Genomic DNA, 27,500 nt, shown 5'->3' with positions numbered 1-27,500 from the left:
AGATTTGTGAGCATAGATGCAAGGCAGATGAAAGTGTGTGTGATTATATTGCTGAGTTAAGCACTTATTTTCATAGGTGGGTGAATGGGTGTTCAGTCACCACTTCTGAAGGGCTGGCAGAACTTTTGGTGAGGGAACAAGCCCCTGGCACTTTGCCTGATGAGTTGAGAATCTGGTTGACAAACCGAGACTATAAGTCTGCAGATGAGCTGGGGAAAAAGGGGGATCTCTACTTAGCAAGCAGGGCATCACTGCACAGGAAGGGGATACCCAGTGCTGCACATGGATATAAGGAAATCTGTGGTGAGCAGCGTAAACCACCCCGAGTCCAGCAGTAACAGGGGAAGGCACTATTTCAGGTACATGGCCATGATTGAGGGTTAAATGTTTTAAATGTAACCAGTCGGGCCATGTATCATACAGATGTCCATGGAGGCAAGGTGGGAACAGAAGGAGGGGGGAGTCAGCAAGTGGGAGTAACAGTATGCTAGTAGTAAGTTGTCTTGAGACAACGGGTGTACCAAACTATCACCAAAGTTTATATCCAATTTTACTGGATGGAAAACAGGCCCCTGCTAAGAGAGACACAGCCTCTGGCATAACCATTGTGAAGCCTGCAGTGGTTAAAGAGGAACAGTACTTGTTTGGGAAGTCCACTCCTGTCAAAGCTTTAGGAGGGACCTCATTTCAAATGCCTTTGGCAAGGGTTCACCTTGACTGGGAGGGTGGAAAAGGAAGCAAGCAAGTAGGTGTGTTTGAAGTTATCATCACAGATGTCTTGATAGGGAATGATTTTGATAATACAGTACTTTGTGCGCATGCAGTTACACACAGTTAGGCTTGGAGACAGGCATGTGCATCTGGCAGCCTGGGGCAGACTCAGACAGACCACACACCTGAAGCCAGGGCTGGTGAGGTGGCTATTTCAGGGAGGGAGCTACCTTGTAGAAGTGAACCTGAAGGTGAGCCACAGCTGCTGGTCGGCACTGATGTTCCCTTGGACAGATTGACTGCAAGGGCAGAGGTGAGTGGTTGTACCCAGGCTGACAGTGAGTCACCACTGTCAGAGGATACCATAGTTCCTGTGGAAGGGGAGCTGGGAAGAGTTACAAAGATAGAGTTGAGACAGGCTCAGCTCTTGGACCCTACACTACTTTGCAACACTTGAGGGAGGTAGCTAGGGAGGCTATAATGCCTTCCACACATTTAGGCCAGCTACTTCACAGGCAAGGGCTAAAGGTGGAAGTGTCCCTATTTACATCAAAAATAAATATACTTCAGGGCTTGTCAAACAAGACTATGCACTCGAGCTGCTCCATGTTCAAATCACCATAGGTAAAATCCTATACCACTTCCTTGCAAGCTATTGATCCCCCTCTATGACCCAGGAAACACATACCATGTATTTAAACTTATTAAAAACACTAACCATCCAACCCAATACCATATTCTTGGGTGACTTTAATTACCCCACTATTAACTGGGAATCCTATATGACACCAAACATACATGCACAGAGATTCCTGGATTTTGTAAACACAAACTCCCTGGACCAGATAGTCAATACACCAACCAGGGGTGCAACCATACTGGATCTGGTCCCTACTAATATGGGAGACTGTTGCACAGCTCCTACTGTAATGCCTTCCCTGGTAAGGTCAGACCACAAAATGGTCTCCTTTGAAGTAAAAATAAAACCTGGTCCCCCAGCTAAACCTGGAATATTCAGGAACTATTATAAGGCTAACTTCCTAGTATTAAGTGAGACCCTGGCAAAATTTCAAGCCCCCATAAATCCTGATAACACTTCTGCCTGTACAGAACCGTTCACAGAAACCATGTACAAGCATGTTAATAGCTGCATAGAGGCAGCTGTACCCACCAGGAAGAAGTACAGAACTAACTCAAAAAACAAGCCACCCTGATGGAATCACAAAATCAGTTGAATGTATAACAGGAGGAAGAAAATAATGGCAAATATTAGGAGGAGCAGCACCCAGCAGGATAAAAGCATTCTCATAAAACTAAACAAACAACTCAGAGGACAAATAAAGTGTACTAAAGCCAAATGTGAGGTACGTTTGGCCTCCCAGGCCAAGGACAACCACAAAGCATTCTTTAGCTATGTCCACAACCTGAAAGGCAATAAACAATTGTGTGCAGAGCTCATTGTAAATGGAGCCACCTATACTGAGCCGGAAGATATAGCAAACCTCCTGGCTGATAAATTCACCTCCAACTTTACACCTCTCTTCCCCTCAACCTTTCATCAGGAAATATCATCAAATATAACTCCCCCTACTATCACTAGGGAACAGGTCCTTAATGCTCTCTCTAAGAACAAGAACACTGCATCAATGGGCCCAGACAATATCCCCGGATGCCTTCTAAATTGCATGAAACATGACCTATTATGGCCTCTGGACTTACTGTTTAACTGTAGCCTCCAAACAGGATTCATGCCTCATGAGTGGAGAAAGGCAACAGTCATCCCTCTGCACAAAGGTGGGTCATCTACAGACCCTGGAAACTACAGACCCATAAGTCTCACTAGTCTTATATGTAAAGCCATGGAAAGAATTATAATAGAGATGATCAACAGAGATATAGTAAACCTCCAGACACTGGACTCATCCCAGTTTGCCTTCGTCAAGGGCAGATCATGCCTACTCAACCTGGTGGACTTCTTTGAGAAGGTCACCAAAGCAATGGATGAAGACAAAATTGTTCATACTGCCTACCTTGACCTGGCCAAGACATTTGACACAATACCCCAGTAAGATATTGTTGACAAACTTAAGAGGTTAGGTACAAACCCATATCACCTGGTGGATAGCCAACTACCTCACAGACAGAACCCAGGAAGTTAGAATTTATTTATATTTAATATTTATTTATTTTGCATTTGTTTACCAGGATGGTCTGATTGGGACAGTGCCCATTTTCAGTGGAGGCCCGGGGAGAAAAGCTCCATTCTAAGCTTACATACAAATTATCACAACAAGTAATAGAAATTATAAACAAAATTGACAAAAAAAAGTGTTAACACATTTACAGGATAAAAATGTAAAAACAAAAATATATACATAGTATCGAATAGAACAAGACTTTAATAACTTGAATATAGACAAATATATGGTTGAATTTATATACATGGAAGAACATATTAGGAAATTAAGCAGGGAGAATCACTTAGGCAAAGTAGCGCATAGTTGGTAATACTTCTGTCATGAGAGTTGCAGCTAGGAATGTAACTACTTATAGAGACGTAGTGTTGTTAGAAGGGATATGTTAACAGAAATAGTACTTACAGCCAAATTGTATAAATAATGCTAAGTTAATAATTAACCTGGAGTGTTACATGTGCAAAGCCAGGATTCAAATGTGTCTTTTGAGAGATATTTTGAAATGATTAAGATTGCTTATGGATCTAATACTATGTGGAAGGATATTCCAATTTTTAGCAACAAAGTTAGAGTAAAGAGAGTTGCCTGCTGTACTGGATACTTTGGTTACTTGGAGTAACTCTTTGTTAGATGATCAAAGAGTACAAACGTTAGTGTAGGGTTGTAGAAGATTCTTTAAGGAAGGTACGTTGTCAGGATTGTGCATTATTTTGTGAGCCATTATTAACTGGTTATAGTTCATACTATGAGGTAGTTCCAACCAAGAAAGATTTTTTAGGCATTGACAGTGAAAGGTTGAATGTGTGGAATCTGTTGCAAATTTGGCAGTCTTATTATAACAAGATTCTAATTTACTTAGTTCTGACTTTTTGAGGTTAGTAAGTGTGGAGGATGCATATAAGAATGAGGAGAGAAGGTGGGTTCTAGCTATGGCTATTCTTGCAGCGTCTGTTAAGAATTTTTTGTTTCTATACATTGTTCCCATTTTCTTGTGAGCTTTTTGATTGTGTTAGAAATGTGTATGTCAAATTTTAGTCTGTTGTCGATTATGATGGCTAATAGTTTTGTTTGGGGAATAATATTATTACTGGCAGTGATATAAAAGTTAGCTGGGAGGTTAGTAGGTTTAGATGGATGAAAGATCATACGTTTAGTTTTATTAGGGGTGAGAATGAGTTGTGAGTTTGCTAGCCATGTTTCAATATCAGAGAAGGCTTTTTATGTGACTATAAGAAGTTGAGTTATTGTGGATGCTGCGCATATGAGGGTTGAACCATCTGCATATTATATGACAGATGCTTGAGAGGAGGCAGTATTAAGATCATTTATGAATATGCTGAAGAGAAGGGGCCCTAAGATTGAACCCTGAGGGACTCCAAGTGTAACAGGAAGGAGTGGGGATAGATCTTGCTTCCATTTCACAGCTTGCTGGCTGTTAGATAACTTTAAAAGCAGTTAGCATCAGGGTTGATATTAAGATTTTTTTCAGAGTGGACAGTAACTTAGGATGGGAAAGTATACTGAATGCTTTAGAAATGTCCAAAAAGACTGAAGACACTATTTTGCCATTGTCTCTGAATGTATTTATAGTATTAGTGAAACTTAGAGCTGTAGTAATGCTATGATGTAGATGGAATCCATGCTGTGACGATGAGAGGAGATTATTGTTTAGAAGGTGTTTAAGAAGTTGAAAATGGATACATCTTTCCAGAATTTTAGAAAGTGGTGAAAGTATAGCAATGGGACGGTAGTTTGTTAGTTCTGTTGAATTACCTCCTTTGTGTAATGGTGCAATATATGCAATTTTCCAAATAGCTGGGACATACTGTTCTGTTACAGAGCGGTTTATAAGTATTGACACAGGGAAGGCAATAACATCTGCTGTTAATTTTAGATAGTCTGCTGGCAAGTTATCTGCTGCTAGTGATGTGGGTTTCAACTTCTTTAATAGTTTTGCAATAGTATGTTTTGAGACTGAAATGAGAATGCATCTACAATATTGCTTGGATTGTTGGGTGTTGGCATTGTGGGAGACATGCTATCCTTAGTGCTAAAACACTTTCAGTGAAGAATATGTTAAATTGTTCAGCAATATTGTTTGTGTTATCAGGTCATTTGGGGGCGGGTGTTGTGGTTTGGCCAGGATGAAGTATGTTATTGATTGTGTTCCAGAATTTTTGTGGATTCATTTTGTATTTCCATTGTAAATTAGAATATTAGTGTTGTTTGTCTAGTTTAATTTGGTGTTTGGCACTGTTTCTAAGTTGCTGGAAAATTAAACGGTTTTGGATGGATTTATTTTTAGCCCAAGTTTGCCATGCATTGTCCCTTTGTTTTAGGAGGATATGAGTCTCATGGGTTAATCATGGTGTGTAGTTGGCTTTGACACAAACTGTTCTTGGAGCTACAAGTCTGTTTAGAATAGTAAGGAAGGTGTCATTGAAGTGTTGCAGAGCAGCATCTAAGGGCCAGTTGCTTAAGAGGAGTCCAGTTTATTTTTTCGAGAATATTAAGTAGAATCTGTAAGTTAAGATTTTCCTTATTACGAATTTGGCAGAAATTGATTAGTTTAGTAGCGTTACTGTGATTTCTCAGTAAGTAGGTCCCAAAGTTGTCACTTAAGTGATCCTGTGACACCCTGCTATTTGATAATACTGGGGTTTATTAGTTAAGAACCAGTCCAAAATAGATTCTTTATCTGTTTATCTAGAATTGGGGAGTCCACCTCTACAAAGAAGCCAGTCACAAGTGGAGTCCCTCAGGGATCATTCCTTGGACTGCTCCTTTTTGGCATTTACTTCTCAGAAGTCAAGGCCAATGTCAGTGGTCTCTGGCTGACTAAATTGCAGATGATTGCAAATTTGAAGCTGGCATTGAATCTCACACTGATACAGTTAAACAACTGGTGTCAGAGCTATGGACTAAAACGAAATGCTAAGAAATGCATAATAGTATCCTTTGGGAAGTCATCCATCCCTGGTAACTACCACATTGACAACACACCCCTTAAAGTTGACCCAGTAGTCAGGGACTTAGGGACACACATAGATAATAATCTAGCCTTTGATCATCACGTGTCTACAGTGGTGAGGAAATCATTCTATGTTGCGCAACTTATAAACAACGGTATGGCATCTAAGTCCAAGGAAGTCATTGTTCCACTTTATTCAGCATTCATCCGATCAATCATTGAGTACAATACCCCCTTTGGTATGTACCTAACCAGGCATATCCAATAATTGGAATGTCCTCAGAGGTTCTTCACTAAAAGAATACAGGGCGTAAGTAATATGTTCTATGCAGATTGCCTCTAGCCCTATCCGTGTATTCTGACTCCTACAGGCTTATGAGGGGAGATCTATGCCTGGCATACAGGGCATTGTCAGAACCCTGTCTGATGGACATCCTGCATATCCACAAAAAAACAGTACCAGAATTACCTGTTCTAAAGACTTAAACCTTGCCTGTGATATAAATAGGACCTGCTGGAGAGATAGGTATGTATCCCAGGGACTAACCCATCTATGGAACAGGCTCCCCATCTATATGAAGCAGTGTTGCTCCCTAACCCAATTCAATTGCAACTTAGACAATTGGATGGGAAACTGGAAATTCATCCCTGGTTTGGCACCTATGTCTCTAATGGAAACAGGTAACCTGTAAATGATTCATCTCAGAGGCCCATCCTTACACTTATCAAGGGTATCAGAACTTGTCAGAGATTTGGGATGCATGGCTTGGCTTAAAAAGACCATTGTGGTTGTTAGCCTAGTAAACACCTATGAACCTATGAACCTATTTGTATAAAGCACAGAAATGTGGAAATCAAGAAAGAGCACAAACGAAAATATTTATAGAATGTTTAATTATGCTAAGGTTGGGAGGTAGATGAGGCTCATCAACTAATGGGACAGAAGGAGATGAACTAAAAATGGTGATGTATAATCAATCTGCAGGAAAGTCTCCAGGAATAGATGGTATTTCTGTGGAAGTTTGGAAGTTAGGAGGGAAGAAGGTGATCTAGGAGATTTTATTTGACAGTATTCTAATAGGAGGGGAAGCATCAACATCTTGGAAGAAATCTGTGGTGGCTGTATTACCGAAGGATGGTAAAGAACCATCAAACCAAGCTTCACACAGACCCATTTCAATTTTAAACCATTATATTATAAAGTGTTTATGTCTATATCAGCTAAAAGAATGTCAAATGTGTTGCCAACATTTATAGAAGTGAATAAGTATGGTTTTGTGGAGGGGAGGCAAACATTTGACATTAATAGAACAATGATGATCCAGAGGGAAGCAGAATATAAGAAAATACCATTGTTGTTGGTGGGTCTTTGATGCAGAGAAAGATTCAACAAAGTAAGTGGAATGGAAGCATTTGCATTCCCTGATACAATAATAAGATGAATTATGAGGACATATGAAGGATTGGAGGCAAGAATTAAGGTGGGAGGGTTCCTTTCTGGTAAGTCTTTTTGAACAGAGGAACCAGGCAGAGGTGTTCTCGTTCCTCTTTATTTGCTTTATATTTAGAGTCATTGGCAAAGAAAATAATGGACAGAGAAATTGAGGGACAGAGTAGGCTTTATTTGCAGATGATATTATTTTGTACATGATAAATCCAGAAAAGTACATCTTAGTGTTGTGGAACATTTTGACAGAGTTCCAAGTCTTTCCAGGATATCACATTAATGAAGATAAAGCAAAGACTAGAGCCATTAATTAGGTACCCACACATGAACTGATTCAGCGATACTCATATTTATGGGGACAAGATAAGATGAAATATTTAGATGTATGGATTAAAAAGGCTTCTGTTAAGGAAGCTAAGGATATATGGGAAGAAACTAAACAAAAGATAATACGCAAAATGAGAAACTGGAAGTCTTGTTTATGGCCTTGGATAGTAATATATAAGCAGTGAAAATGTTTTTAGTCCCTTTAGTTTTATATACAGGTCAGGCATATTTTTGTCAACCAGAGGAGAAGTTGTAGACAATAATTAATAAAGAGTCGACATAATTTGTCTGGGAGGGGAAGAGGGCAAGAGTTAAGTGGGAAAAGTTGATCCTTCCAATAGAACAAGGTTGTTTAGGATTACTTGATTTGAAGAGCTATTTTAGAGCTAAGCAATTAAGGCTTATATATATATATATATATATATATATATATATGGTTTACTATTGAAATTGCGATTGAACTTAGTCGAACGGCCACTTCTGCGATGCATTTACGCGAACCGAAACCACGAAAGTTGTTCGCAACCGACGGGCATTCGACGTTCGACATTACCGGTCGCACAACACCTCCACACCCATGCTACCATGGTTCATGCAGGGGCGATGATCTGCCGTTCGCACAATTGGATTCGACCGCGGTGACATTCGCTCTTCCACCTTCGCGCAAGTCGAGTCGCACATAGTCGGATCAGCATTTCAATAGTAAACCTATATATATATATATATATATATATATATATATATATATATATATATATATATATAAAACACATAAGCTAAAGGTTATAATTCAAAGTGGAAAGGATGACAGTGAAGCAGGGAGGAGTTCAAGGAATAAGGAGAGAGTAGGATTTTGGAAGCAGTTTCTTAGGGAGAATAATAACAGCCGTACAAAATATTATATTTATAAAGTAACAGGAAGTATTGTAAGAACTAAGCACAATAATGGAGACAAGGGAATTTTCCAACAGGGATGACTGCAAGTTGTGTACAAAAAGTAGACAAAGGGGGTGGAATTTACTGGAGAAAACTGGCAAAGAAACATAGGTATTGGGAGCAAATAACTAGAGCGGGAAAGGTAATAGAGTGGCATGAGTCCAAGAAGACTTTGGGACTGTAGGCTAGAGACTGCCTTCCCTACTAGCAATCGATAATATATAGGCAAAAAGAAAGGGATAGGTGAATCATAAGTGAAAGACCTGCTCTGGTAGAGTTTTTAGATGAATCCAGAACAGAAGCTGCTATTAAAAAAGGGATAATTAGTAGGGCATATAAAATATTGCATGATAACTATAATAATCAATTAGGGGAGATTAGAAAAGATTGGGAAGAGAAACTGGAAAAGCAAGTTACAAAGGATCAATGGGAAGATATATGCATGGCACCCAAGTATGCAACAAAGTCAAGAAGTTTTAGGATATTTTCTTGGAAGTGTTGGCATAGACATTTTTATTATTTATTTATTTATTTATTTATTTCACATTTATTAACTGGTTAGTCCAACTGAGTTTGCAAACAAACCCATTTTCAGTGGAGACCCGAGGGGAAAAGCCCCAGCAAACATAAGTAAAGTTAAAGTGACAATATACAAATATTAAATAACAATCACAATACAGAATAATTGTAAAAAAGAAAAGGTTATTAACTATTTGCATTGAATTGATAGTAAGCAACCCATTTTCAGTGGTGACTCAAGGGGAAAGAGCCCCAGCAAACATAAGCAAAGATAAACATACAGGACAAAAACTATTTAAAATAATCATGCAAACATGAACTTAATTATAAAGAGAAAAAAAAAAAAAGAAAAAAATTATGAACATTAAGGGTTGCACTGATAGCAGTGATCTAAATTGACTACATATAAGAGTAAAAACAAAAAAATAATCATTGTTCAAAAGAAGAAAAATGTACAGACATTGAAAGGAAGTGGGGGGTAAAAAGATGAATAGTGTGGAGAATGGGAGGGGGAGAGAAAGGAAGGGGCTATAGTATGGCTATAGTAGTAGAGCTGTGGGTTTAGGAGGTAGTTTAAGCAGAAGTTACTAACAGAGAAAGAAAGTTAGGAGATGCAACAAGTTATACAGTAGGACAAACTAAGACTATGTGTGGTCAAGGCAACGGCATAATTTCAAGTTTAGTAGGTGGGATTTAAGCTCCTTTTTAAAACAGGGAAAGGAAAGGTTGGATCTAATATGGAGAGGGAGTCTGTTCCAATTTAGTGAGACACAGTGTTTGTAAAGTAGTTTGCCAATATTCCTTTTGGGTTTATAAACTGAGAGAAGATACTGATCAGCACTCCGGAGAGGCCAGAGGGGAGAATAGAGAGTAACATGGATGGTGAGAGCAGGGTAGGCAGAGAGGTTGTTGAGTATGGAAAAGGTAGTGTGGAGTTGCGATTGTAGGAGAAGGTGCAGAAATTCCAGCCACTGAAGTTTGTTTAGTGAGAGGCAGTGATGCGACAAGAGTGGTTGGTTTAGAATAAATTTTGTTGTATATTTGTTCCAGTGTCTGCACTGAGGTAGTTTGGCTATTGGTGAGGATGGGGGAAGCATATGGAAGACTAGGTAAGAGAAATGCCTGCACAAGAGTGTGTTTAGTGGCAGTAGTGAGGAATGTTTTGTTCCTATAAAGTAGTTCAAGTTTTTGGTGTTTTTTTTTGATGGTCTGTTGTATGTCCAAGTCAAATTTTAGTCAGTCATCAATTATTACCCCGAGGAGTTTGGTGTGTGAGGCAGGGGATATAGTGGTGCCATCTAGGGAGGAAAGAGAAAAGTCTGATTTAAGGTGAGAGAGTGTCTGAGGTAGGAAGAGAAGGAGTTGAGTTTTCTTCGGGTTAAGGATTAGTTGATTATTTCTGAGCTATTTTTCAACAGAGATAAAGGAATTCTGTGTTAGTGTGTGTAGTTCAGAAATAGTATTGGAGATAGATGAGAGTAGAGTCGTCTGCATATTGTATTACAGATGAGAGACTGCAGGATGAATGTAGGTTGTTGGTAAAAATGTTAAAAAGGAGAGGTCCAAGTATGGAGCCTTGGGGTACTCCTGTTTGAGCAGCAAAGAAGGGTGACATCTAACAGCTTGGTTTCTGCCAGAAAGGTAGGATTGGAACCAGCCAAGAGTAGAAGGAGAGAGGTTTAGGTCTGAGAGTTTGTTAAGCAGGATGGGATGAGACACAGTACCAAAGGCTTTAGAGAGATCAAAGAATAGACAGGAGATGAGGAGGTTGTTGTACCTAGCTTCTGCAACCATTTGAGTAAAGGTTAGTAAGGCGGTCAAGGTACTGTGTTTGGGTGGAAACCATGTTTCGAGGGTTTTTTTTTTCATGAATGAGATAAGACAGTAGTTGAGTATGTATGCATTTTTCAAGGATTTTAGAGAGCGGTGAGAGAATAGCGGTTGGTCTATAGTTAGAGGGTTCAACAGAGTTGCCACCTTTTTGCAGAGGAGTGATATAGAAGGATTTCCATATTTCTGGTATGGTAGAATCCTGATTGGAGCAGTTGATTAAGATAGATACAGGATATGCAATAGAGTCAGCAGCAATTTTCAGAAATTGAGGGGGGAGTTTATCAATGGATGGAAAGCATAGTTTTAGTGTAAGAAGCAGGGATTTGATATATTTAGTAGAAACAGGTTGCAAGGTAAAAGACTGAGAGACAGAGGAGCATAGAGGTTTAGGGGGAGGTGAGGGTGACACAGAAGAGTTGGGATGAGCGGAGTTACTAGAGGGTAGTAGTTTAGAGATACTGTCTATGAAATGTTTGTTGAGTAAGTCTGCAGTTTCAAAGGGAGAGTGGTAGGGGAAAGGGTTAGGGATGGTAAGAGAACCAGTGTGGAGCAGGGGGTTGATAGTACTCCAGAATCTTTTGGGTTCATTTGGTGAGAGCTTTGAAATTTAGTGAAATGTTGGTGTTTATCCAAATTAATACATTTTTATACCCCAAGCAGACTTGAAAGTATTTTACCTCAGGTAGACAGCAAATGTTGGAGGTGTGATGGGGAAGAAAAGGTAAAAAGGAACATATATATTGGGAGTGTAATGAGTTAGAAGATTTCTAAAATTCCCTATGGAATATGCTGTCAGAAATATTGGGTTTGTAAATGGCTGTAATTAAGGAAATTATTTTGAGTTGGGGTACTGGGTCTAAATAACCTAGATATAGTTAAGTGTTGTTAAATTTAATTCTGTTAGCTGCAGAAAAATCAATTACTAGAAAATGGAAATCAAAGTCTAAAGCAACTGTATTTAAAGTATTGAATATGATAAAAGAGATAAAAGGACTGGAAAAGAGATCTTTAGAAAAGGGAAGGAGCAAATTACATAGAAATAAATGAAAGTATGTGGAACAATACATGCAGAATAGAGTTCAGAAGGAGGAGTGAGGTTTAGGGGAAGATGAATTGAGCTATTTATGTAATATTGGACTGAGGATAGTTATAAAGAAAGAAAACATATGTCATGTATAGTGTATGTAAATGGAAAAAATGGTAATATGGCTTGTTTTCTTTTCTATTAAAATATGTTTGCCTAAGTCTTGACAATTTAATAAAGGTGTTTAAAAAACATTTAGAGCCATTTCCCTTATGACCATGGACTGCAAAATCGTTATGTCGATAAGGGTGCAAAGGTTTCAGCCACTTCTGCCCTCTTTAATTAACAATAACCAATGCAGCTCTGTCAGCTACAGAAATATTTCAAATCATATGTCTAAAGTTCTTTTAAATATAAATCATATTAGCAAGCACAAACCTCTAACCATTTCCATAGCCATGGATGCTGACAAAACATTTGTTAAACTGTACAAAACATTTGCTAAACCCCTCTGCTGTCCAGTCATTGGCCTGTTATGATCTATAAGGATGTTCATTCCTCACAGGGGCAAGAATCATCACTGGACTATTTGCTCTCCTGTGAGGTATCTCACTGGCGCCTGGAACTCCTAACACCAAATGGCAGTTTTGAAGGGATGTTAATACTGCAAGTCTATGGGGAGAATCATGCAAACATCCAGCTTAACTATTCCCTGACCTACATTGCTACACTGTGGCAGCAGGTCCCTCTAGCTCAGACTCTATGGGTTCACCACCCAAAGCATCCACAGGGTGTCACCCAAGGGCAACCAAAGCCACCCTTCTCCCCTGAATGGGCAAGCCTTATGCCACTCACACCAATCCACCAACCCTATTCTGTCCAGCTGAGGTACCTGCTAATAGGTTCATAGCTTCATAGGAAGATACTAGGCTAGCGGCCCTAGAGTCTTTACAAGTCTAACCATGTTAATCCCAAGTATCCCCATGAGTTCTTTTTAGGTAGTTCACAAAACAAATTTATGAACAGAGCGGGTCTGTGAACAACACCGGCTATCTCTGTCCATGAGGGACATGGGTGCCACCCCAGGGGAAAATTTGTGATCTCCCATCCAGTTATCTAGGTTGAGTTTGATTAGAGTCAGTGAGGAGCTCTGTTTTACATGAATAGGAAGTCTATTCCAGAGAAGCAGCAGTCTCTGGGAGACATATCTGTCTCCCAGCATGTACTGTTAATGTCACAAGCTACATTGAGATCCCTAGAGCAAGTGCCTCTTGTGCCATTTGACTTGCAAATATGCAGCATTTTCATTAGGGCAGGGTCGGTGATTACCCTATAGTCTAGGCACATGGCACTTCTCAGTAGCCTAAAAGATACAGAATAAAGTGACAGCCTGTCCATGTAGGTTGTGGTTTAAAGTCCCTGTATTTTCTTAGTGAGAAACCTCTGAGGTCTCTCTAGCTGCTTCAGGTGTCTGGTGGGGTGCATGCAAAAGGGTATGCTATACTCTATAAGTGATCTGATGAGGGTCGAGTGCAGTGGAGTTATAACATCCCTTGATCTGGATGTTGTGCCCTTGCTTATGAAGTGCGCTACATAGAAGGTTTCCTTACCACTGTCGAAACTTGGTGGTTGAAGTTAAAATTGCTATCAACCTGTGTTCCCAAGTCTCACACCACTGGTTTGGAACTTAGGAGGGTGCTGTCAGTATTGTAATTTGTAGGGAATTACATTTTGCCAAAGGGAATAATAATGCATTTTTTTGCAATTACTTTTAGACCATGGCTTTGGCACCAATCATGTGTTTGTATTAGCCCTTCTTGTTATATGTTGACATCATTGGGAACTCAATGATTGCTCCCAGTTTGCAATCATCAGCAAACATGGTGAGCCAACTCGGCACATAAAAATCAACTGCCAATCATTAGCGGACCGGAGTTCCGCTGTGGCGACCCCTAACCGGGAAAAGCCAAAAGACACAGCAAGCGAACATGGTGAGCCAGAGGCCGTCTACTTTGGTCTGGACTTCTGAGAAATAGACACCAAACAGTAAGGGGACCAGCACAGACCCCCTGTGTACTTCACTGGTAATGGGTCTACTGGGGAGGTAGAGTCATCAATTTTGACAGAGTGTGTTCTGTCGGTGAGCCAGTTGGCTACCATCTTGTAATGTAAGGGTTAATCCCTAGCTGGGAGAGTTTCTCAATGATGCCAGAGTAGGGAATTGTGTTGAAAGCCTTAACAAAGTCAAGGTAGGCTGTGTGCACTGTCTTACCTTCATCCATGGCTGTGGTGACATTCTCAAAGATGTCTACCAGGTTTAATAAGCATGATCTACACTTAACAAAGCCAAACTGGGTTGGGGCCAGCATTTGGAGGTTGCTTATATTATTGTTGATATGGTCCATGATGATTCTTTCCATGGCCTTGCAGATGAAGCTAGTTAGAGTTATGGGTCTGTAGTTCTCAGGGTCAGTTGATGGCTCCGCTTTGTGCAGGGGGATTACTGTTGCTGTTCTCCATTATGCAGAAACATAGCTAGTTCTCAAGCTATGATTAAAGAGAATGCCAGGTGGGTCCGCTAGGTCTTGTTTTAGATTGTTTAGTAAACAACCTGGAATATTATCTGGTCACATTGATGCCATGTTTTTGGCCTTGGTGAGCCCAGAGATGACCTGTTCTCTAGAGATACTAGGCAGAGGGCTGTTGTCAGGTATGCTTTGGGATATGGTAGGTAGGGATGGGGGATGAAGTTTATGCTGAATCTGTCAGCTAGCAGTTTGGTGATATATTCCAGTGTGGTATGAGTGGTCCCATCTGCCACCAGTTCTGCACATAGCTGGGCATTCCCTTTTAGACTTTGAATGTAGTTAAAGAATTCCTTATGATTATCCTTGGCTAGGGATGTGATTTTAGTTTCATAATTTGCTTTAGAAGACTTTACAAGATTTCTGATTTTCTTGTTTAGGCTTAGGAGGGAACTCTTCCTCTGCAGAGTGAAATCCCTCTTGCTTTTGGACAACAGTTTTTTTCTCTTGTTATATAATCTGTTTATACTTGAAGTCCACCAGGGTGGCTTGTTTTTTATGGGGAGACCTGTTTTTGATCCAGTCAGGTACAGCAGAGTTTATGTAGCCGCTTAAGTGTTTGTACAGGGTATTCGTGTACACTTCTTCATAAGTGATCATTGATGTCTGCGATTGCAGGTGTTATCAAGCTTTTTATACCATCACTTAGTAGGCTGTAGTTAGTTTGGTGAAGTTTTTTTATAATTTTTGTTTCTGTGAGGGTGTCAGTTCCAGTAGTTGCTTCAAACAAGACTGATTTGTGGCATGACCTAACCAGAGAGACCATCATACATGGGGAAGTACAGTGACCCCCCCCCATACTGGTGAGTACTATGTCTAGAACATTAGAGCAGGTAGTGGGGGTGCAAACTATCTGTTCCAGAGCATTTGTGTTAACAAAGTCCAGGAACCTCAGGGTAAGCTTGTTTTTGCTCATGTATGTCCCCTAGTCTATGGAAAAATAGTTGAAATCTCCCATGACTAAGGAGTTGGACTGTATGGTGAGAGATTCCAGTAAATCAAGGTAGGCGGTATGCTTATCCTGGTTCTTGGTGGGGGTTCTATAGATAGCAGTGATGTAGTATGATATTTTCCCAATATTTAATTGGACATGGAGCAGTTTGAGAGAGTCATGCTGTTTGATGAGTCTCAAAGTGTATTTGGTTTTAATGATGCTGGATACACCTCCACTTTTGGTTCCTTCTTGCTCATTTTGAGATCTGAATATGGAAGGCATTGTAGCCTTCACTACTAGGGTGCTTTCAGCTGCCTTGAACCATGTCTCAGCAGCTGCACAGATGGAAGCATCCTCCAAGGTTAGGAGTGCTTCCAGGGAGTGCAGTTTTGTATTTAAACTCCTAGCATTAAGCAGCATGACCCTGAGTTTGTCTCAATTAGATTTTGTGATGTTGGAAAATTTGTTTTGACATTGCCTAAAAGAGGCACTATGGGGGAGGCAAGGGCCTTTGCCAGTATCTGAAAGCCTAGGGTGAGGTGCAAACCATCGGTCTGTCTATCATATCTACCATATCCTCCCAGGCTGACAGATGCTGGATCCCCCTGGACTGACACCAGAAGCTAAGCTAATTGTTGAAGTCAACAATTTTTGGTTTATATTGTGTCATGATCCTGGGTGAGCATAGGATACTGCTTAGGGCTAGGGACATACCTGTCTGGGACACATACTCAGAGAGTTCCGTCATGTCTCTCTTCATATAGTCCAGAGAGGTGCATCTCAAGTCATTCATTCTAACATGGACTATGACAGAGTCATAACAGTACTTGTTAAGTGTCTTGAGTGCATGCGTGATTTGTTGGTTCCTGGCACCTGATAGGCAGCTGACTGTGACCTTCTCCTTGTTCAGTCTGGTGAGGGGGACATCTGTGTGTCTCACTATGGAGTTGCCTATGACCAAGACATTGAATGTGTTTTGCCTTAGGGGCTTATTTGTTGAGACACATGTGTGTGTGTGTGTGTGTGTGTGTGTGTGTGTGTGTGTGTGTGTGTGTGTGTGTGTGTGTGTGTGTGTGTGTGTTGATGTGTGTAGTGGTTTCTTTTTGCTCAGTGGTGAGTGTGGGTGGTGTGTGTGTTTGGTCTTTGCTCTTTTGGTAGGCTTGTAGTGAATACCTCTGCCTATGTGGATTTATGTGTCATGACTTTATTTTGTGTGAGAGGTAAAATGTGTGTTCTGACAAACTATTTGATGTCTAGTTTGTTTTTATGTACATGAACTATTTGAAGTTGTACATCATCTATAATTTCCTTTGGCTTTCCTTTCATTTTTAGTAATACACTCCATAACCTTTATTAAAGGGGGGAACCTCAGTTAATGAAGGACATTTTCTATCTTGTATAGTTTTCTTACACTATATGACATCTGTACAATGTATTAGACAGCTAAAAATACCCTGTAAAACAATCAACACTTTGTTACAGCATCATAAAGCTCTAACCTTCCCAACCTCCTAAGACGAAAAAAGTCACATTTTTAAAAATGGTTATATACCTTTACGATTCTGTATATCATGCAGACAAAAAGTTTATTTCCACTGAAATTTCTGCTGGAAGCACAAAATAAAGCAAAGCACAGTTTTCTTTGCCTCTCCAATTCTCTAGAGTGAAGGCTAACTGGCAATAATGGAGAAGACTGTACTGTGCGTCAATTCCAGTCAAGAATGCAGACATTATAGCTTATGGCAATAATATGCTAATATTGTTATCCATTTGTGAGCTCCCCCCTTAAAAGTTAATAGAACAATGTTTTGCATCAACATGCATTTTCTGAACAATAAGAAGTATGACATCCTAATGCCCTGTTATTACTGACTGTCTGTAATCAGCAGCAATTTACCAGAAAATAAAAAAAATTATGAGGGACAAGGCAAAAATGTGATTCAGAATCAGGGACACTACAAAGTAAATAGAACAACGGGTTTTGCATCAACAAGTGATTTACCCCCCCCCCCACCCCCCACCCCCACCACCATCACCACCCCATTGAGACGGCAAGGCAAAAATATGGTGCAAAAATCAGGGGTGTTCTGCAAAATCAGACAGTTGTAAAATGTTTTGTTAGGTTTAGGTACAGTTTAGGAGGTAAGCAGTGTGAAGTCTTTGGCAGTGTTGACAGTAACTTTTTTTAAGTTTAGCTGTTTAAAGGTTTATTTTACAGATAGCATCAGGTAACATTTTTTTTACTTGTTAAATACCTTCAGTGGTAGTGTAGAATGCTACAGCAGCAATACACAGCTGTCAATCTACACTACTGCTGTAACATTCTACGCAACACACAAAAACACTACCATGGTCCACTGTTCTTTATTATTGCTGGCTAACCTACATTATTCTCTCCAAATCACAAGGAGGCCTAGCATTCCTAAACTTGAACTCTTGGCATGATCTGTGCATAGATCTCAACCTCTTAAGAAGCCAGTGTGGAACACAGACTCTAGCATGGTGTCACAAACAATCAAAATGTGGAACACCCTATTTTCGCACTGTAGAAAAACACACGATTTCCATGGAGCCTTGACAAATCTAAGCAGAATCATGGACAGATCCAGAATTAATAAGAAACGCGTAAAATATTTCTACTATTACCTTCAGTCATTGACAGAATAAGAGAATGTGAGTTAATATACATTTTCTGCAATAACAATCAAGTAGGAACACAAAATCCAAAGTTACAGCTCCAGCAACAGTCAGCAGCCCAGCAATAGCACTGTCAGTACGGATTGTTCCTTCCACATGTACTGCAGGCAAATTGAAACTCCCCAAGTATTACTTTTTTTTCTTTGTTGCCTCTACTCTCTATTGGGTATCCTTGGTCAAGTGGCCCACTGGTTGCCCATTACCGGGGCAGTGCCAACCAAGGGATGCAGTCAGTCAGACAGCCACAATGGATGATTCTGCTTTGCCCTAACACCTGCACATGCTTATTCATGCCCAATAAATTGTCATGCAATGGACCTTTGTGATGCATGCCACACTTCTCTGTGATGTGATCAGTTGATCCTTGCAGACAAGTACCTCCAGTTGGTCCCCAGTCTCCACAAGGGATATGGAGAGTGTACCCATGAGCACACACCTTCCCTCATCCCTTGCCTAGTATAGATGCAAACAGGCATAAGCATTCTTATTCCTGTCCTGGCCATGCCAGCTTTAACAGGCACATGAGCTTCTATGTGAACTGGGGTTACCTGGCTGTTAGTATCATGTAAGAAATGATTGATTCTGTCCAAGTGGAAACTACCAAAAAAATACATGGTCAATGCAGCAACAGTATAATAAACCTTTGTGATAAAATTCATATGGAAACATCCCCTCCCATTCATTTAACATTTTCTGCATATCCTTCTGGTGCTTAGCTTTGTCTTCCTAATATTTGAAAGTTGTAGATCTTGTTATATTGTTAGGGTTACCACCTATCCATCAGTACAGAACTACCATGACTTTGGTACCTTAGCCTCACCTGGAAGCATGCAAGAATAATCCTTCAAAATAGCCTGGTGTTTTCAGAAAAAGATGTATTTTCTAACATTCATCCAAACACGGCAGAAAAATATGTGAGCATTAAAACACAGTGATATGACTAAAATGATAAAAGAAACAAACAAGAAATAAAAAGTAATACAATTTTTTATAAAACATGGAACTTTTATTTGCAGGAATAAAGGTAAAATAAGTCTCTTGAATTGCATGGAAGTGAAGCTTGTCCTGCAAAATCTTGTAAAGAATGCCCATCTTGACCATCTGAAGAGGACACAATCCTGTCCTTATTCCCTATGCATCCTGCAATGTTCCACTTTCATAATGACGATCACTCTCACTCCCTGTGTCCTGTAGTACCTTTTTTGAAGGCATTACAGTGGCACAGAAACTATTAGTGGAACACAACTGGCTGGATTCTCTGCGTCCTTAGTAGTTCCCTTTACCTTATGAGCATTGACTTGAGTGACTTGTATACCACAATGCTGATTGGCTGTAATTGCGTTATATGAGCCAATCAAAAATGAAAAAGTGAAGCCAGTACTGTTCAATGCGGAACAGTGGAACAGTGGGCTAAGTCGATGTTAAATGCGGAGCGTTTTGCACAATCTGGAGCACTTGGCTGCTCAGGATCTGTGGCACTTAAACTGTTGCTATTCAGCCTATACCTCACTCATCTCCCCCTAGTGGAAAATAAAGTGTTTCCTACCATAAGTCCTAAAGGAAACATACACCCCCACTGAATTTACCTCTACCTCTTTTTAACTCCTTTATTAAATTATCACTTGTGACATAGGCAAACTTGCATTTATATAAAAGTAATCAAACCATAGTAATAACTTCGCATTTACAAACATAATTTTCCTGTATGTTTATATATCATATAGTCTAATATTACATAAATTATTCAATTCCTGCTTCTTTTAAAACACATTCCTCCTCCAAAACATTTTTCTGCATGTGTTGCGCCCACAGTTTCCATTTTTTTCTGTGTAATTTGCTCCTACCCTTTTTTAAAGATCCCATTTTCTATTCCTTTATCTCTGTTACAATATTCACTACTTCAAGTACAGCTGGTTTAGATTTTGATTTCTATTTTCTAGTAATTGCTTTTTTGGCAGCCACCAGAATTAATCTCATCAATGACTTATTATGTGTAGACAATTCTGATCCTTTACTCCAACAAAAAAAAAATAATTTCCTTAGTTACACTGACAGGATACTCTGTAGGGAAGTTTTAAAGTATGCCAACTTATTACACTCCCAAAACATCCATTCCCTGTTATCTCTTTTTTCCTCATCACACCTCCAACATTTGCCATCTAGATAAGGAAAAATTCTTTGGAATCTGCTTGAGGTATAAAAGTATCTATATAAAGACTTCCAGGCAAAAATTCTAAATCTTCTATGTTTTGTTGCATATTTGTGAGCTGTACTTGTCCTTCTGTTGTTTTTGTGAATTGCATATCTAATCTCTCTTCCCAGTCTTTTCTGTTCTCTTTTGATTGATTACTATCATTATTCGTAATACGGCATATTCCCTTCTAATTATCACTTTTTAACAGCAGCTTCTGTTCTAGACTTAATTGAAAACTCAATCAGTGAAGGTCTTTTACTTAGGATTCCCATATCCCTTTCTCTTTGCCTATACTTTATCAGTCCCTGTTAAGGAATGCAATCTCTAGCCTGTAGTCCAAATGTCTTCTTGGCCTCTTCTCATTCTCTAATTATTTAGTCCCAATACCTTGGTTCCTCTGCCATCTTCTTCCATTAAATTCCAGACTCCTGTTGCCTATTGTCTGTACCCTTGATTGCAATCATCACTATCAACAGAATCTCCTTTCGTTATTCCCAATGTTGGCTTTGTCTGAATCCACCTGTCTTGAACATATTGACCAGGTTACTCACAGGTGTGCTATAAGTATTAGTTTAGGTGCACTAAAGATGTGGTTTTAAATTTCTTATTTCAATTTTATAACTGCTTCAGGTCTATAAGAATATTTTGAAACTCTCTTAGCTAAGTTCTTAACATTGATCATTTGTTCTATATCCCATTTTCCTCACTAAAGGTTTTGAAGACTAATAATCTCAACCTTTCTAATGGGTTTAGACCAGAAACTGCCTCATCTCCACTAAAGGTAAATTTAACAATAATGAGCAATCCCTTCTTCTTCTTCTTGGCTTTTCCCGGTTAGGGGTCGCCACAGCAGAACTCCAGTCCGCTAATCATTGGCAGTAGATTTTTATGATGCCGAGGTGCCAGCCCAATGCCCAACATTCAATGAAGGCACACCCATTCACACATGTCTTTCGAACACCACTCGACCACGGGGAGGACATGCAGACTCCACATAGAAGGCACTCCAGCCGAGAATCGAATGGGAGAACCTCTTGCTGTGAGGCGACAATGCTACCGTTGCACCACTGCGGCTATTAATGAACAATCCCTAATAAAACTATATCCTAATCAATGGGAAACATTTTTTTATCAATAGATTTTTTTGGCTGCACAAGTTTATGAAAGACAGAGAAGGAGGCATTGCCACCCCCTCCTCCCAGCTATTAATGAGCAATCCCTAATAGAACTATATCCTAATCAATGGGAAACATTTTTTCTCAATAGATTTTTTTCCTTCACAAGTTTATGAAAGACAGAGAAGGAGGCATTACCACCCCCTCCACCCGTGTGCTTTTAAATGGTTTACTATCACATATTCGATTGTCATTTAGACAATCAAATATGTGCAAAAATCATTTTCTCGAACTGAGAGTTCGATCACCACAATGTCAAAACTGACACAAGCGAACAGCCGCTATTGTCAGCTTCAACATTGCGGTGCAGATCACACTATAGTGGGGATCAGGAAATGTACCCTTACCCTCACTGTAGTGCGATCTCGGAGTTTGTATATATAAGTAGGGGGGTGTGGGTAGCACAGCCTCCCACATGGGGGGTGCAGGGGGGCTTGCCCCCTTCAAACGTTATTGTTAGTTGTGGGCAGATGTGAATATTTCAGCAAAGTTGATATTCGACATTGCTGAAATGCTCCGTTTGATATTTCTGTTGCTCAGTGCTTTGATTTCCGACACTATATTTTGGAAGTCATTGCGTTTGTCTAAATGACGTTCACAAATATGATAGTAAACCCTTTTAAACACATTAACAGAGCATCTTAAAACAAGTAAATACATTTCTTTTATATATCAAAACCACTTCACCTTTCTATGATACCTATATCTCAGAACTGTTGGATAAAACACAAAAGTTTGACCCATCTCACCATCTTAAATCACAAAGCCTAGATATTGGCAACCCTGCACCTTTCACCCTAACCGCACACTGGAAAATCTTTATGGGGAAGATTCTCCATATATCATTTCATACCACATAAGGAGTATCTATGATGTTTTCCTAACTCTATCCCGCTGCTGCTGGAGATAGCAGGAAGACTGTAATGGATCACAAGAAAGCTGTACACCTTTTTAGAATGAATAGAAAAGCTACTGCCACCTCATTTAGGACAACTGCTGCCATGTACCAATTCTGTGACACTTAAACACTGTGGTATAAGTAGCTCAACTTCTCAGTGGTTATCACTGTAACTCATAAATTATGAAAAATGGAAATCTACCTTTGTTCAGGGACTGCTGGGAAGAATGTGGGTTAATTTGCTTGGTATTACCTTGTTGGAGCATTAATTATTATGTTAGGGTGGGGAGTGAAAACTGCTTATGGTTGGTAGTCTGCCAGTACTGATATGTGCTTGCCATTATCACTTACTGATCATATGTTAGGACATGCATACCATAATAAGACATATTAAAATGGCTTGAAATTGAGAATGTGCCACATAGAAAGGCTGAGTGTTGGGGTAATGTATTATGTTTATTCTGAGTGACAGAACCATTATGTAGTTAGCTATGAATTATTTTCATACTGATGGACTACAAACAGAATCAGCAACTGTGCTCCAGAGAATAGTAATCATTTATCCATAGTAATGTACTGAATACATTTTTATAATAAAATGGAACAAAATTTAGAACATATTAGGAATAAATTACAGCCTCTTTCAAATGATCAAATGTTCAACTATTATGATCTACCATGTTGTGTTCTTCTAAGTCTAAGTGCAAACTCATGCTGTCTGCTTCAGCTATGTTTGATATTTACATGTTATGTCATTACATCTTATCGACAACTCATGTTTTGTACCCCAGTGTACTTGTGTTATTTTACGTATTCCTCATTTGTACTCTAATTATACTCCCCAGGATGAGACTGAAATTAATCACCTGTAATTGGTGCTCTACTCCGATTAACAAATGTTAAATTAAATAAATAAAATAACAGAAGTACATTTTCGAAGTTCGGTGTAAAATCTGATGCTTTATATAGCATCCAGGTTATTCATCTTACTAGAGGAAAAGATCTGGAACTAGAACTGTATACTTTGCTTTAGAGCTTGACTATCTGATACCTGAGAGCAATACAGACTGAGAGCTGTAATTTCAGCAGAGCATAGTTTCACGTATGTTCAGAGAGAGGATCATGTCAGCTAATCTAATTTACAAGAAGGTCTTGATATGATGTAACAAAGCAATTTCATTGGGTTAAAATATACACAGAGCTGAGAATCCACAAATTCTAAGCAGTAAAGCAAATTCATACATTCACTGGCATGGCTTAGAGCAGTACATAATTGAAATAAGTGTGCCTTTATCCCAGGTTTAAGAATCAGGTCAAGTCACTGAAAGCTAAGGCAGACACCTGACTGGCATACAGTTTGTGGCCTGGAATATAAAGCACATGAATGGAATCTGGGCAGGAGATCTTTCAGCTGGGGAGCTGAACAGAAGGGGCAATACTAAATGGCCAGTGCCTAAATCTACTGTCTTGGGGAGGACGTTTTGCTATTTACATGAGTCTAGTAGAGTCCTGAAGGGTAACCTCAGGTATACAAAGTGTTGGCAGAACCTGCGTGGCAACAGACTATTTTAAGATGACATTAAAGTGCCAATGAGACTCACATTTGCATGCAGTCCACATGTGGCACACAGCACCTGGGAAATAGGAAAAAAATATATCCTCCTTCTGACCCCCCCCCCCCTTCTGTATTGTTTTATGGTGATCCTGAACCATTCCATTAACTCTTGCTGTCCTCTTGTCCCCTTAATTATTTACAGCATGTGGCTCAACATGAAATACAGCTTCCTCTGTGGCTCATTCATGATATTACATCAGTTCAGAGTCTCAGGACTTCACATTACTGAGGCTGTGCTCTAGTCAAACAGACTAGTGCTAGCCTTCAGTAGCATTACAGGCCAATCTTTAGAGTTATTCCGTTAGTTTCCTTCCGACTTAGGCGACACTTACCCAAGTTTTAATTGCTATGCACCCTATCTGAGCAAAGTAAAAACTTGCCCATTTTGCATAATTGCTTGGCATTCAATTCTGTGTTTAATGCACATGTAGTATTTATCATTTTTATCTAATGTATGAGATTGTAATTTTTTCAGTTGCCTGGCTATTTTTTGTTTCTGATATAGTTTGTCCCATAACCCCCCCCCCCCCCCCCAGTAGACCTGAAAATTAGTCTCAATTCAGTGTTCCCCTTCTTATTCAGGTTTTAAGGCAGTTAACAGCATGAACTGAAAAAGAAAGACCATTATTTTATGAGGCTATTCTGCGTAGTGCTTGTGTCTCATATGCATAAACATGGTGTTTCAGGACCAGAATGCTGATCAGGGGTTTGCTGTACAGGGAACACAGAAGCTGTCTTCCACCGTTAGAGACCTGCCTTTTAATATTCCTAATTACTACAAATTTATTCCACTGGGGAAATTCTGCTTTTCCCTTAATTATACATTTATTATTTATTTTGTATAAAGATTAGCAAGAGTTCAGCTACTGCATATATCTCCAGTTTATAGAAAAAAGACAAAAGGGTTGTCAAAACTGTGATATGGAATTTAGTCCAGAGTATGGTGTTGGGTGTAGGAATCATTAATCTAATTACAGCTAAAGTTGTCTCAGTTTGTGGGATAGAAATGTGCATACAATCTGTGTGTTTGTGTGTGTGTGTGTGTGTGTGTGTGTGTGTGTGTGTGTGTGTGTGTGTGTGTGTATATATATATATATATATATATATATATATATATATATACACACATGGATTTACTTCAGTAGATCGAACATATTACAAGTTCGAACCACATATGGCTGAGACCATATGTTTGAACTTGTAATAGTTTGAACACTGAAGTAAAAAAAGAAAAAAGCAACAAAAAACAAAATCAAACGTCTGTAGCAGGGAGGGCTATGCCCCCCTGCACCCCCCACACCCCCTTACTTAAATATACCAACTCTGAGATCACACTACATGGCGGAAAAGGGAAATCTTCCCATTCCACACTGTACAGAGATCTCCATTCAGTCTGATCGAACATTTACAAGTTCGAACATATGGTCTCAGCCATATGAAGTTCAAACTTGTTATATGTTCGATCTACTGAAGGGGATCCACACACACATATATATATATATATATATATATATATATATATATATATATATATGTTTACATGTATGTTTTAGATATATTTATATATGTGTGTATATATATATATATATATATATATATATATATATATATATATATATATGTACTTATATATGTGTGTGTGTGTGTATATATATATATATATATATATATATATATATATATACACACACATATACGTGTGTTTGTGTGTGTGTGTGTTTGTGTGTATGCATATATACATGCACACACACTAAGGCTGCAAGCTGAATGTGAGATTTAAGATGAAAAGATGAAGGAAATTTTAGTAGGTTCGTAGGTCACTAGCTCTGTAATACAGCTTGGCAATTAATTTCAAAACGTAATATGCCATGGATGTGCTAGCAACTATATTTTAACCTGCACTTCTTTATGTACTCTGTTCTTCTTTAAAATGCCCTAATTTGTTCTGCTGCTTACAGTGCTGGAGTATGTTATCTTCCAATAGCCACTGATCATCCAGTTTGATGGGAAGCATTGTGTTTACTAATTAGTGTGCTCTAGGAGGTGGGATGGTGGTCACAGAAAATCTGTAATTAGCAACTGCTTTAATGTACTTTTTCTGGAGTTTTGTATACATATGACATCTCTTTGGCTTCCCAGGCTCTGTCTTCTCTTCACACTGGTCAAGTAAGAGAATACTGTTTGGGGGAGGGGATTAATTTCCTTGTCATTTAAACTATTAAATCACTTACTGCACTTAAAGCTAATCATTCCTTTTTGGGCTAAGCAGTGGCTAACTAGTATATATTCTCTGTAAATGTATGTGGTAAAGTGTCTGGGCAGTTTGAATCCCAAAAGTTGTGTACCATGAGACTTTGCATTGCACGCTGTCTTTTTTAGTTTTTATGGCAGAATTCTGTAGTTTTATTTAGGTTTGGACAAAAAGGTTTGCTGACAATTGCAAGGCTGGTTGCATAGTCAGCAATGTATGTGATGCATTTATTTTCCAAAAATATATTAACCAGTTAACAAGTTGGGCATTTCAAAAAGTAATTCATCTTAATGTGTACAAAAGCACTATAATTCTTTTTGGCAAGGTTAACAAATATTTTTTTCTCCTTAACTGATGAAATTGTCAGGTATTACAGTGCCTGACAGTAAGTTGACATCTCCTGAAAATGTTCAGGTGATGTAAAGAAAATATTTCCCTACAATGAGGTAACTTTTCAGAGGCATTACTTCAATGCAAGCCTTCATACTTTCATTGTAAGAGCACTGGCTGAACATAATGCAGGTTTCTGTATATTTATTCCTCGGAAGACACTGATAAACTGCAAGCCTTACTGAAATGATTTACTAAAATAATATTTGGGATGTATAACTTTCACCATGTGGCCAGAATAAAAAGTTAAATGGTGGTGGTAATGGACAATGTTAATATATAGTGTGTTGTGGTTATCATTATGATGCTGAGGTGCACACATGTGCAGTGCCATGCTTAGTAGGTCTTTATGGTTTTGGAAGTGATTTCTGGAGTACCTCAACACAGGAAAGTTTCATATTTGTCTTGCAATATGTAGGTGTGGTATTAGTAGGGGTATTGGTACCCTGGATTTGTGAGAGGTTTACTTGCAGTTGTAGTAAATATTTCCACCTCTTAGACTTATTCTGTGATAACAGCAAATGGTTGCATTTGAGCATGTGGCATTTAATATATTGTTTCAGGAGCATGTGGCATTTAATATATTGTTTCAGACTACCTACTGCTACTAGTGCTAGAAGACTGCAACATATGGGGCAGAGACAGACTGTGGACCTATGGTTGATCTAGAGATACCATGTGGAATATGTTGTAGGATGTAATAATATTTTTAAAAAAGTGAAACATATCTGAGTTTTCTTTAGCTCAGAACAGACCAGCTCACCTCAATCTGATTATATTTTTCATATGTCAGATATA

Source organism: Protopterus annectens, chromosome 9.part0, assembly GCF_019279795.1.
Source record: "Protopterus annectens isolate FY-2018-M chromosome 9.part0, PAN1.0, whole genome shotgun sequence".
In the NCBI taxonomy this organism is placed as follows: domain Eukaryota; kingdom Metazoa; phylum Chordata; order Ceratodontiformes; family Protopteridae; genus Protopterus; species Protopterus annectens.
This window is presented reverse-complemented; position numbering follows the sequence as displayed.